Source organism: Callospermophilus lateralis, chromosome 14, assembly GCF_048772815.1.
Source record: "Callospermophilus lateralis isolate mCalLat2 chromosome 14, mCalLat2.hap1, whole genome shotgun sequence".
Classification (NCBI taxonomy): domain Eukaryota; kingdom Metazoa; phylum Chordata; class Mammalia; order Rodentia; family Sciuridae; genus Callospermophilus; species Callospermophilus lateralis.
The window spans coordinates 60,446,297-60,460,013 of record NC_135318.1 but is presented as its reverse complement, the minus strand read 5'-3'; the positions used below and the strand labels follow the sequence as shown (position 1 = coordinate 60,460,013).

The following is a 13,717-nucleotide window of genomic DNA, read 5'->3' as shown; positions in this document are numbered from 1 at the left end:
TGGTTTTAATCTTATTTAGTTTCTTACTCTCTATTTGTTTCTGGCTTTGAGTTGGGGGCAATGCCCAGAAAGTAGAACTCTGGACTGGAGTTGTTACTGAAATGTCCCCATGTTCAGTTTGTGAGTTCCTCTGGAGTATTTGGCTTTTTCTGTTACTGTAGCTATTGGGGAATTCTGGAGGTTGTGACAGACAAAAGGTCTGACTGGGAGGTTGCAATCCCAAGGAAGCCTTTATCCCTAAGGAAGTTTCCATCACTGCAAAGGAAGGAATCAAGAAAGATCATAAGCAGAATGCTCTCCCTATGCAGAAACACACTAATCAAGGAACCTTCCAACTGTGGAGAAGGCATTTCTAGTAGCAGTTTTTAAGGACCATGGACAGGCTTCTGTTAGGAGGGAGGGAGGGAGGGAGGGAAGGAAGGAAGAAAAAAAGTAAATTTTTTACAAAATAGAGAACAAAACAAGAAGTGTAATGTAATTTTATCACTGTGCTTGTTCATCTTCCTCTAAATATTACTCACAGCAAGTAAAGGATATGAATGTCAGTAGGTAGATATTTCAATTAATATAAAATTTTTTTCTGATAAACATTTCAGTTATAAAGAGGCAGAGAAAATGCTTCAAAATGATCATGTAATTTGTATTTGTCCTAAAATTCTAGTGTATAATCATTTATAACAGGAAAATGTTGTCCCTAAAGTGTGAAAAAACCATCACCAATAGAATATAATAATAAATTTAAATCTAATTTTTTTTTATGGTTACTGGTGCTAGGCAGTAGAACCCGGACTTCATACATGTTAAGCATGTCCTTCACCATGGACCTACTCCCCCAACCTACAATAATTCTTTGATATACAGAAAAATCAAAAAGACTTCACAAAATTATTTTAGATAGATGTAGAATTAGAGATGTGGAACTTGACTTTTTATTCTTCAGCAGGTCTCTCTTTTGGTTCTTAGGCTTAAATACCATAAATGACTCTTTGTATGTATTCTATTTTAGAAAGAAAACTCTTGGAAATATGAAAAATAGCTTCTCCTCCAAAACTACCTGTCACAAAAAGGAATTTGTCCTTCTGATACAGGTTAATGTACATCAGTTTTTCAAAATCCATGTAGTTAAAAAATTAGAGTAAAGTGGGATATGGAGAATGCTGTTGCCCCAGTCCTGTCTATAACACTTTCATGATATATTTATATGAAGAATCATTTCTAAAACATACTTCTAAAATGTTCAAACTGTCAAAATCATCTGTGTTCCAAGAGGCTATAGAGAAACCATACCAGCCAAATGTGACTTTTCTGATAAACTGCTTACCCCAGTAATACCCAAATTCAAGTCTTTAGTTTCCTTGCAAGTTGGTTATTCTAAACATTCTCTAAACTAGCCTAATTTTGTGCAGATCTGGGAAGATTTCATTCTATGCTGTCTATTGATTTAAAATCTTTTGTTCTCTTCCACTTTCCATCCCAATCCACCTCAGTTTTTTTGTTTGTTTGTTTTGAGAACATGTCCATGCTGAGGTAGCTGAGGCTGTTTCCCAGTATGGAGATCACTGTTGACTGGCCACCAGCCACTCTGATGACTGGTTACTGGTCACTGGTCACTTGTGATGATCCAAATTTGTTTACAACTGCATGGTAAGCCTAAGATTCTAGCAGGTGGCAATAGGTTTGGTGGGAGAAAGATGTCACAAAACTGGCCATTGAAAGGTATGAGGTAGCCAATAGTGCAGTCAGCCTCCCAAAGAGAAGAATGGGATTGGGTGGGGAAAAGGACAAGAGAGTTGATTGGGTGAAGAAGGTGATAGGAGAGGTATAATAGAAACTAATCAGTTCTGGACAGGTAAAACCCTGCAAGAGGGACATATGGGCTCACATCATGTCTCCCTCCTCTAGGCTCTTGTATTAGGGATACCATCTCAGTGTTCCTTCTAAATGTTCATTAAAATCTTATGAAAATTTGAAAAATTACGTTTGACAGCATAAGAGGTAATAGTGTATATATTACTATATTAACATATACAGTTAATACCCTGGAGATGGAAGAAAGAGACATCTAGGTTGAGCAAGCATAGTGGTTCTGGAACCATACAAGTTCATCTTATTAGTGAAGTTCCTGCAGTTTTCAAGGATTAACAAAGGGATTAGTTAGAAAGGGTTTTTTTTTTAAGTTTTAGTAGTCATAATACCTTTATGTTATTCATTTATTTTTATGTGGTACTGAGGGTCAAGCCTATTACCCACAGATGCTAGGCTGATGTTCTACTACTGAGCCACAATCCCAGCCCTAGGGTGAAGTTCCTTGAGTGTATTCTCTGGGGAATGATGTGTGGTTCAAGATTCTCTTTTATTTCTCCTTGACTCCTACTTTCTTTGGCCTCGCCTGGGCCAGGTGGGACTGGTAATTCTCTTCTGCTCTCCTTCCCCAACCCCTCTTCATTGTAGACAATGTTTCATGGACAAGCCTTGACTCTGCATTCATATACTCATCAATATTACTTTCTTTTGACTTCAGGAGCAAGGGTCTTCTTTTCTGTGAGCTGATTCTTGGAAAAATGAACTCTGAACAATAGAAGCACACTCTAGAGAGGTGGAAGACCTAGATGGCTGTAAAATTTTGTCTTCTGGACTTTTGTTGTTAACTTATATTTGCTGCAGACAGTTCCTTTGGTCATGTGGACATCCTGCTATCAGGCTCTTTCATATGTGAGAGGCACTGAGGATCCTTTCTCTCTTCTTATGTAAGTGGATCCAGTGTGGCAGTTACTGTGACTTTCTCCTCCTTGCAAATAGCCACTATAGAATCTTGGGGTTCTCACATTCTTTGTCTTGCATGCTTGGGTTGAAGGTCAGGAGGATAGCTACAACATTAGGAGAACATTAAGAGAGGGTAAATAAAGAAAACAGAGGTTAACATGAATTTCTAAAATTTTTATTTTTGCCAGAAGCAATTCAACACATTTAGGTTTCATTCTGTGTTAATAAAAGAGGAAATAAAATTTGGGGGGGGCGATGCAGTTTTGGGGAAGCTTTTCCATTGAATTTCATCCTCAGCCCTTTTCATTTGTCCTTTGAGACAGTGCCTCACTATGTTTCTTAGGGCATTTCTAAGTTGCTGATTCTGGTCTTGAACTTGTGATCCTCCATTATCAGCCTTTGAGTTTCTGGGATTAATGGCATATTCCACTGAATCTAGCTTGTTCACCCCCCCCAATATATATTAATATAATTATATATATATAATTATCATATATATATTTATTTTATATTAGCTAGGTAGATAGTCCAGAATCTGTCATGATTTCTATAAAATAGAGATCTTAAGTCTTATTTTGTTTTATGTCATATGATCTCATTTTTGTTACCCATTAATGTGTTCATAGTATATGGATGGCTCTTCTATGCTCTGGGGTTTTTTTTATTGGTTGTTCAAAACCTTACAAAGCTCTTGACATATCATATTTTATACATTAGCTCACTGTTTTTGGTCATATTTTAAAGTAATCCGACATTGTTCAACATATGGCATGTTTTTCCATTGATGATTGTTTATGGTGAAGTTTTGTGAATTAACTTAACCTGATGGATTTGTTGAGAAAAGTAAAGAAAGACATGTGTAAAAAGCCTTGTGGTGAGTTCATGCTGTGCACCCAAGGAAGAAGTGTGTCTGTTCAGCCTAACTTCGCCAGAATGCCTTTGCTTTTTATCCCTTGGAGAATGTTATTTTCACTGACTTGTCTCATGAGTGTGATAAAGTAGTCAGGACTGAGTTGGCAACAATATATATGTATATATGCTCACACAGCTGGTTTGGGGGAGTAAAACTATGGATTTAATCATTTTCCTTGGTGGTAAGCTTTTTTTGGTGGGGAAGGGTATCAGGGATGAACTCCATGTTTGGGCCACATCCCCAGCCCTATTTTGTATTTTTTTTAGAGACAGAGTCTCATGAGTTGCTTAGTACCTTGCCATTGCTGATGCTTACTTTGAACTCATGATCCTCCTGCCTCAGCCTCCCAAGCTGCTTGGATTACATGCCTTGTTAAACCACAATGGAAAGAAAAGACCACCGACTCCAATTTTGAATCAAATTAAAGTAAACATATATTTGTGTACACAGGAGTTGTCCAGAACTGTGTGCCCCAAAACTCGAGACTAATGATCAGTACCCCATCTCTCTAGAACAGTTTTAGCATAAAAAGTTGCAAATGAGGGTGTCTTGAGAACTTACAGATAACAGGATTTTGACAAGCATAATACAAAGCAAACAGTAGGTTAATGATGTACATGGCTTAACATTTCAAGGTAGGGAATAAATTCAAGTCCCAATATCAGAATTTATGCAGTGCCACTGAGGTTTCATAGAGGGTTGTTATCTTCCTGGGGGGAGCCAGGATTTATGAGGAGCTACTAAGGTTTTATAGAGTGTTGTTCTCTGGTCAAGGAAAGCCAGGCTTGGGTGAGATCAAGGCATTGGCAGAAATTCCAAACAAGTTTAGAAATTGCAGTAATTTGTAGTAAAAAAGAAATTAACTTTTCATGACTTTGTGACCAGGTGGCTCCCAAACATAAGATGGAATTAGGCTGAGTGCATCATTCCCTCCTTCTCTTATGTGTCTTTTTCAAATCTTTGATAGGGGAAGGGAAGAGCTCTAAAGGAATTTTAATCTCTCAGGTGACAGTCCCCAACTTTCCAGACTCACCCAAATTGGCCTCCCTGGTCCGACCTGACTCGATTTACCTATCTATATTGACTGTCTATCTATTTCTGGCTTTATTGTTGTAAGAAAAAGGAGTGATGACTGTTCTGGCTTCTTTAGAGCTAAGAGGGGGTGATGTTGGCTGGGACAAACAGCTTTGGAGTTCAGGTCAGTTTGAAGTCTGGTTGGGGAAGAACAGGTTGTAAAGTCCATGGAGATGGGTGCTTCTATGAAGGAGAAACAAAAAAAAAAAACATGAGTACTGAACAAATATTGCAGTCTGTGGAACATGTCAGTGAATATCATGAAGACGGCAGAAGTTAATATTTTCTCACCAGGAGGTGTGAAGACTGAGAAGCTGTTCCCATGATAAGGCCAGAGTAGACAAGGCCTTTATATTGGAATATAAATCTTCAACATCTTTAGAGTAATCAAGAATGCTCTTTTTAAGAGTCAGGTGAGTTTCCATGGCAGTCTCTTTGGGGGGAACTTGAGAGTAATTTCTTAGTTGTGCTAGTACTATTTATGCTAGGGTGGTCCAGGTATTGCTGTCCATGTGGCTTCCCTTGGAAGTCTTAGGGATGTCTCCCTTCTCCAATAACCTTCCTCTTCATGGCAGGTGCATCAATTGGCATTCTGTTCTTTAGTGGTCTCATTATCTCCCCAATTGTGAGGTTATGTGGTCCAGAGTTGCAAAGCTCTTAGAGAAGTTCCCTGTTCCCTGGGTTTAGACTGACTCAGAGGGCAAGAGCCAAATATTGGTTGTGAGTCCTTTTAATTTAACTTTAAATTTTACTTATTTGTCTTAAACATCTAGCAAGTCAGTCTCACCAGTCTTAAATTAAGCATACTGGGATTTAACTTTAATATCTATAAGCTTACAGTCATTTACCCCTCTTTATTAATTAGCATCTGTACTCTTATCTGTCCTTTAGGTGATGGCTTACTATTGTAAATTAGCCCAGGTTGTGTGTTCTTGAAGCAATACCTCTGTTAAACATGAAAAGGCAACATTTAGACAGTATATAAGGAAAATAAAAAAACAAAATTAACAAGAGTAAAAATGAATTTAGTTCTTGTAATAGCTACCTTGAATTTTGACTGAGTTATATATTACAACCCATGTTTGAGATCCTAGTAATCTTAACAACAAGAATGAATCTTTTGAACACAACTTTAAATAAACTGAAGTCTGGCCTGTGTTGGAGTCATTCTGACATGTAGTAAGATGGGAGGGGGAGAGCCTTATCTCAGGTAAGGCAGGGCTCTTTTTAAATCTTTATAAACCTTAAGCAAAGTGGTCTAGTTCTAAAGCTGACCTTTGTTTCTTAAATATCATTTTACAAAATTTACATATATTGTTGCTTGAGGTCACATGAATATTAGCTAACACAATATTATATTACATTTTAGAAAAGGATTTTTCAGTGGACAATGGATTTTTCACTTTATTTATTATTTTATATGTGGTGCTGAGGATTGAACCCATGGCCTGAAACATGCCAGGCAAGTGCTCTACCACCGAGCCACAACACTAGTCCCATGATATTACATTTAAAACATGAATTACAGAAAGGCTGAGAGCTTTTAACCTTTTGTTGAAAAGTAGCAAAATGGTTGTGTTTTAAAATATTATCTTTTACATGGAATAACTCTCATTAACTAAAAATACATTTAAATTGTACCCTAGTGTAAAAGTAACATAAAACTTTATATCTTATTGGTAACAGGTCCAGTTATAGAATATTAAATGATATAAGTAAATCTCCAATAAAGTTTGTCATCCTTAGAAACACAACATTACCATACATCATTAGTTTGGAGAACACCAGCTTCATGTAATGTTCTCTTTAAGCTTTTACCTTAAAGACTTGTATACCTGGAAGATATGAACATACTTAATACCCAAATAATAGTAAGAGTACCATAATTACATTAATTTTTTTATTAATTAAGTTCATGTCTTAAGGAAACAACATATTAAAATATTTCAAAACAACAGTTGTTGTTTAACCATGGTTGTATAATCCTTGTAAATTTCTGAATTTAGACAAGTTATTTTATTTTAAGAAAAAAGAAATACTTTATTTTATATAGATTACTCTTAATTGGAAAAGTCGAAATATGTAGAAATCTTCTATAAATCATTGTATATAGAATCACATCTTTTAACATTTAATGAAAACACAATGTTTAAGTATATAGAATTATACTGTTAAACCATAATGCAAAGCAAAGACCACTGACTTCAATTTTGAATCAAATTAAAGCAAGCCTATATTTGTGTACACAGAAGCTGGCCAGGACTGTCTGTCCCAAAATCTGGGCTAGAGATCAGAATCACAGCTCTCTAGGACCATGGTTTTATATCATAAACAGTTGTAAAGGGTGGGGGGATGTCCTTAGAACATACAGATAAAAGGATTTTGACAAGCATAATACAAAGGCAGATAGTAGGTTAATGATCTATTTGGGTTAACATTTCAAGTTGGGGAATACATTTATATCCCAACATCAGAATTTAAAAGGTGCCACTGAGGTTTTACTGAGGGTTGTTAACTGGTCAGAGGGAGCCAGGCATGGGTGAGTTCAAGGCTCAGGCAGGGATTCCGAACAAGTTTAGAAATCACAGTTATTTATGGTAAAACAGAAATAAAACTATTCATGACTTTGGGACGAGATGGCTCCCAATCCTAAGGTGGAATTAGGCTGGGTTTATCAGCCCAGAATTGTGGTAATTGTTATTAAAAAATATTTTGTTAGTTGTTGAAGGACCTTTATTTTATTTATTTATGTACATTTCGTGCTAAGAAGTAAACTCAGTACTTCACACATGGTAGTGAAGTGCTCTACTACTGAGCCCTAACCCCAGTCCAGTGGTAAGCTTTTGAGAGCACCTAGATTGATCTATTTGTGGACTTCTTTGGAGACAGTGAGTAGATAGTGTGTGATTCACAATGTCAAGAACCCACAGGAAGCTCTGACAGCCAGCAAACAGAGGGCTGTCGACTGCAGAAGCAGAGCAAAGCCTCAATCAAAATTACTTGTTTCTTCAAGCTCATTGGGAAGTGATTTTGACAGTGACGTTGAGAAAATGTTAAAGAGGAAAAAAGCAAGTTGCTCCCCAAAAACCTGTAAAGAAGCAAAAGACTGTTGAAACTTCGAGAGCTCTGTCATCTTCCAAGCAGAACAGCAGCAGCAGAGATGATAATATGTTTCAGTCTTGGAAAATGAGGTACGTCAGAACTTTCCTTTAAAGGGAAAGTTCTAATTGATATTAGAGAATATTGGATGGATCCAGAAGGTGAAATGAAACCAAGAAAAGATATTTCTTTAAATCCTGAGCAGTGGAGCCAGCTGAAGGAACAGATTCTGACGTTGATGATGCAGGAAGAAAACTGTAAAATCTGAGCCATATAAATCCTGTACTGTTTTGGTTGTTTTAATCTATCTTTTTACATTGGCTTTTGTTTTCTAAACATTGTTTTCCAAGCTATTGTATATTTGGATTGCAGAACAATTTGTAAGATGAATACATTTTTTAATGTGCATTATGTTTTTTCTAGAAAAATGAAAGTTGATTTTTATTTTATCATTAACAGCCATCCTTTAAACATGATCATGCATACGTAATATCTACACCCACATCACAGTTTTTAACATCAGTTAATAAAGGTTAAACACATAACATACATCCTTTTTAAAAAGTCAAAATGCAAACCTAAAACTTTAAACAAAAGTCTTAATTAATTTTTAAAAAGTTTCGTGTTGGGTACCATTTGTACAACACAGTTAATTTAAACATTTTAATTTTGGCAGCACATGAAAAAAGCAGCAGTAGAAAATAAAGTCATTGAAGTTTTTTAAATAGCAGAGTAGGCAGTTTTGCCATGCAGGAGAAACAATATTAAATGTTAGTTTTCAAAAAAAATCCACATTAAAAAATATTTAGTTCAAGTCACAGATTTTTCTCAGTAGAGAACCCAATGCAATGCATAATGAGCTGCCTTAGATGGCCTGTTTGAAAGGACAATGTCCCCTCAGAGTATAACTTTACCCATGTTGGCACAAAAAAGAAATCTTAAGAAAAAGAACATGATTAAAAAAGAGGGAAGAAGAACCGAGGAAAGAAATAAAAGCTGGGATTATAGACATAAAACATTGTGCCTAATTTATGCCCCACCTCTTAAATGTTCCACCTTTTCCCTATAGTGCCATGGTAAAGACTAAGTCTTGAGCATGTGTGCCTTTAGGGACATTCAAGGTTAAACTTTATAGCATGTGGTAAGATAATTTTTGATAGCAAAATAATTTGTACATAGTAAAATATTCAGATCCAACATTCAGTTATAATCAGGCAAATTAGTAATTGCAATCACTAAAAAACTGCATTCTCAGTCATTGCAGAATACTGTCTTCTCTCTACAGCAGGTGCTTACTCCAGAACAGTTATTGCAGCATGGATTTAATTTGCTTGGAGGTTGTCTCATCATTCAAATATTTTGTTGTGTACGTGAGAGCATTTAGAAGACCTTCTACACTATTAGGAGGTTGGTCCTTAAGAACTTTGATACAGCCTTTCATATCAATTTTGGAAGTTTTGGCAAATGCTCCCACTGGATGTACATGGTCATAGAGTATTATGACACCCACCATTACCCGTAAGCAGAATGACAATGTCTCTTCATTTGTAAATCTGCTTCTATCCTCCGGAGTTTCCAGCATGACTCTACATAAACTAGCCATGGTGCTTAAACAGTCTGTGTTATTTTCTATTGGTAAATTTTTATTCTCTGATACAAATTTTGTTGTAGCATTACTTAAGGTTTTCAGCATGGGGGTTGCCTCAGCATAAAACAAAGACATTCGATTTGCCAATTCATTATTTACTTCATTTTCTCCTTCTGCTGGGACATTATTAATCCTCATCCGACTGAATGTTCTTCTATAGTACCTGAAATCATTCTGTATGGCAGGATTTGTCATCTTGAGTTCATCAAACCGGAGTGTGAAGTGAAGAATTTCTGCAAACTGTTTAACAAGAGCCTGCTCTCACTCTAGATGCTGGTTGGGAGAATATGGGGTACTGGTCAAGGCTCCCAGAAGGCCTCTTAAGGCTGCTTCTATCCTCAGAGAAAATTCATAAAATTTCTTTAATTTTCCTACAAGTGGAACAACTGCACCCCATGCCTTCTCTTGCAACTTCTCATCTGCTGGATGTTGGATTGCCTCTAGTATTTCATGGCCTGCTCCACTGTATGACTGCAAGTCCTCCAAGATGCCTTCTGCATCTTTTAATACTACATTCACCTGATTATAAATTTCCTTCTCAGATTATGTAGGCTGGGCATCCTTCCTCGAGCCTTCAGGCTCTAAGCCCCACTCCTCCGCCCTCCTCCAGCGGCAGCAGCTCCTCAACAGAGCTAGGGGAAGCCCCGGGCCCTGAGCAAGGAGCTCCTTTGCATCTGCCCATGTGGCGGCGCAGCCACGAACGAGTTTAATGTGCATTATTAAAAGTGTTCTGGGGCTGGGATTGTGGCTCAGAGTTATCCTCAGCACCACATAAAAATAAAGGCATTGTGTTGTGTCCATCTATACCTAAAAAATAAATATTTTTTAAAAACTGTCAAATTTATTAAGGAGAATTGCTTTGTTCCCACCACCTAGTGTAAAATAAAATCAAGTAATTACAGTCTTAACTGTTGTGGCCTTTTTTGATCAAAAAACTAGATACTCTTTAAGGCCAAAATTAACAGTTTTATAGACCTATTAGTTTTAACATGAAAAAGATTCGCATTGCATTAAGTTTTTAAACATTAGATTTGTGAAATCCATGATCTCTTTCATCCAAATGTTAAAATTTGTCCCAGTCACTTTTTTAAAAATTCATTTCCACTTAATAACAATCTCTTTATCTTTATTTCGCTTTTTTCATTGAATATATTATGCTAATTTGAAAAGTTTGTGAAACTGTCAAAATGTTAGTTCAATAAGGTACTTATAATTAAAATAAGGGAACTACAGTCACTAAATCTGTAGTAATTATTAGAGGAGACAGAGTTTGGTATGTGGCTTGTGTAAAAACTTCAAGCAAGTGTGTGTCATTACCTCGTTGTGTTCTGTGTAGTCATCTTACTGCTTAGTGTACAGAAAATAATGATGTCTGATTAGCTTTCACTTAGTAAATATGTTTACCATGGGATGATGTCTGTAAAATCAGAAATTGTTAAACTAGACTAGGATTTAATAAAAACTGTAAAAAAAAGAACCCACAGGAAGACAAACGCATATATAGAAAAAATTGCTCATATATTAAAATACATATTGCAGTTATAGACCTATTTTCCCCATCTCTTCCAATGCTAATTATGGAATATAATTTTTTTGGTGCCTGTGTGGGGTAATGTTTAGCTGAGAAGGAATTGTGGCATGTTTGGCAGTATAAAGATATGACTTGGACTATGTAAACTTTTTTAAGATTTTTTTTTCTTTTTATCTCAGTTGCATACCTCAGATAGCTTACTTCTGTAATGCTGTTATGTAATATGAGACTAAGAACATACAGTGAGCATCTGCAAGCCAGATCATTCCATAAGTTCTCTGAGAAATCAAGGGTGTCCACAGCTACTATAGGTTAAGGGTATATGGAGACGGGTGCAGACCTCATGAATGCAGCAAAGCCTTTATTCAGTTGTGGAGTCAAGTATCAGATGGGCAGACTATCTGGTTAGAAAATGGCCACCCATTATAGGAGCAGTCTTATTACACGCTGGGAGGTGACTTAGCCTTTGAAGACTTTACAAGATGTGGGCATTCAGGAAAAAGGTTGCAAAAATTAGTGGTTGTTTTTTTGTTTTGTTTTGTTTTTTTACTAAGCAGTGTTTTTATAGGACAATAATAGAGGGTCTAATGTACTGCCACTGAGAAAGGATATATTGGGAAAGGATCAATGCTTTCCCTTTTCCAAGGTTTTTCTTTTCATTGGGTGATGTTTGCTTCCTGCCCAGGGATTGTCTTTTCACTGGAAAAGGATGTATTGGAAAAGATCATTGTTATTAATGTGGTGCCTTCTTCCCCCCATCTTCTTCAAAGGCCACACTTTTTTGAAGGTTTGTCATTTCCATGTCCTCCAAAGGTGGTAGGTGTAAGACTAGGAGGAATGTGGAGTATTGTTAACATTCTGTTACTGGAACAAACACCTGAGATAATCACCTTATAAAGAGAAAAGGTTTGTTTTATTTCATAGCTTTGGAGGTTCCAGTCCTTAGTCAGATGGCGAAGCAGCACATGATGGAAGGGTGCATATGGTGGAACAAGCTGCTTACCTCATGACCTGGATGAATGAGAGAGAGAAAGAAAGGGAAGTGGAGGTATTGGGCCCCATTGTCCACTTCAAGCCCATACACTCAATGACCAGAAGTTATCCTACCTGGCACCTCCTTTATTTCCCAGTACTGGGGATTGAACCCTGGATCATTACCAGATCTTTGAAAATTTTATTTTGAGATAGAATCTCACTGTAGTTCTCAGGGGGCCTGGAACTTGAGATCATTTTGCCTCAGCCTTCAAGGTAGCTGGGATTATGGACATAAAACATTGTGCCTAATTTATGCCCCACCTCTTAAATGTTCCACCTTTTCCCTATAGTGCCATGGTAAAGACTAAGTCTTGAGCATGTGTGCCTTTAGGGACATTCAAGGTTAAACTTTATAGCATGTGGTAAGATAATTTTTGATAGCAAAATAATTTGTACATACTAAAATATTCAGATCCAACATTCAGTTATAATCAGGAAAATGCTGTTTGCCTCTCCTGTTCTCAGGCTTCCTTGCAATTTTTGTTTCATAATTCCATCCATTTAATTCTAGCCTGGAGTCTCAGCATCATCATACCCTCCAAAACTAGTCTAAAATGTGGTCAGAAGAACCTAAAGAGCTTTGATCCAACACTCTGGAACTTAGCATCAAGTCCTCCCCTGACCTAAACCCTAAGTTTTTTACCGATAATATTGTCCAAAGGAGAACCCCATCCCTACATTTTATACTGAGCAAAATAACTGGAACTCATCTTGGTTCAGCATACTATGCTATCTGTCACTGAGGTCCTTCCATATTCTCTTCTCAGTTTTATTAAAAATTGGAAACCCTCAAGCCTCCATATGGTACATAGGCCCTACCAAAAACTGTCATATTTTATTAGTGTCAACTACTTCACTGTTGCTCCAAATATCCCTTACTCCTGTTTCTATTTTTCTCTCCTGGTATTAGTATCTGGAAAAAATATCTAAACTCCTCCAATGACCTCTCATGAGGCTTGGGATTAGATTGTGTACTCTTTACCTAGATTGCAGAGTGATTCAGCCACTGTCACCTCTCTGACCTCATCTCCCACTTTCCTTGTTCCTTGCTGCTCTCCAGCCACACCATCAGAACACCTGCAGTTCCACTCCAGACCTTTGCCCAGCTGATTGCTCTCATGAGGTGCTTTTGTAGTGCTTTTCACTTGACTGGTTGCATCTTATCATTCATGTCACCTCCTCAGAGAGAATTTTCCTATCCATCCATTCTGAGCTACTCAGTTACTCTTTATCAGTTGGTCTTGTTTCAGTTTTCTTGATACTCCTTACCTCTCTGATATGGTTTGGTTTGTTTATTGCCTTTCATTGCCCACTAGAATATGATGCCCAGAAAGACAGGAGATTTTCTGACTTGCTTACAGCTTACTTCTCAGTGCTGACATTGTTTTGTGACCCCAGTGAATATTCAATACATATTCCCAGTTGTTCACATATTACTGAGATTAATGTTGTCTCACTGTACCCAAAACAATTCCATGAATGGGCTTGCCAATTATGGTGATAACCAGAATATACAAAGATAAACCAACCATTATGTTCTTAACCAAGTCTTCTTCACAAGTCAGTCCGAGGTAGAAACATAAAGCCTCAAGGCTAGATGCCTTCATTAGCTATTATGGTCGTGAATCTATGCTACCAATTAGAGAAATGCAAA

The 13,717-nt window shown here is 37.0% G+C and overlaps 2 pseudogenes; one reads left to right on the top strand and one right to left on the bottom strand.

Annotated features, from left to right (window-relative positions):
* The first annotated feature begins 7,386 nt into the window (after positions 1-7,386).
* LOC143380000 (activated RNA polymerase II transcriptional coactivator p15 pseudogene) lies at positions 7,387-8,110 on the top strand (annotated as a pseudogene).
* Positions 8,111-9,155: 1,045 nt separating this feature from the next.
* LOC143380721 (CYFIP-related Rac1 interactor B pseudogene) lies at positions 9,156-9,692 on the bottom strand (annotated as a pseudogene).
* Between the last annotated feature and the right edge of the window lie 4,025 nt (positions 9,693-13,717).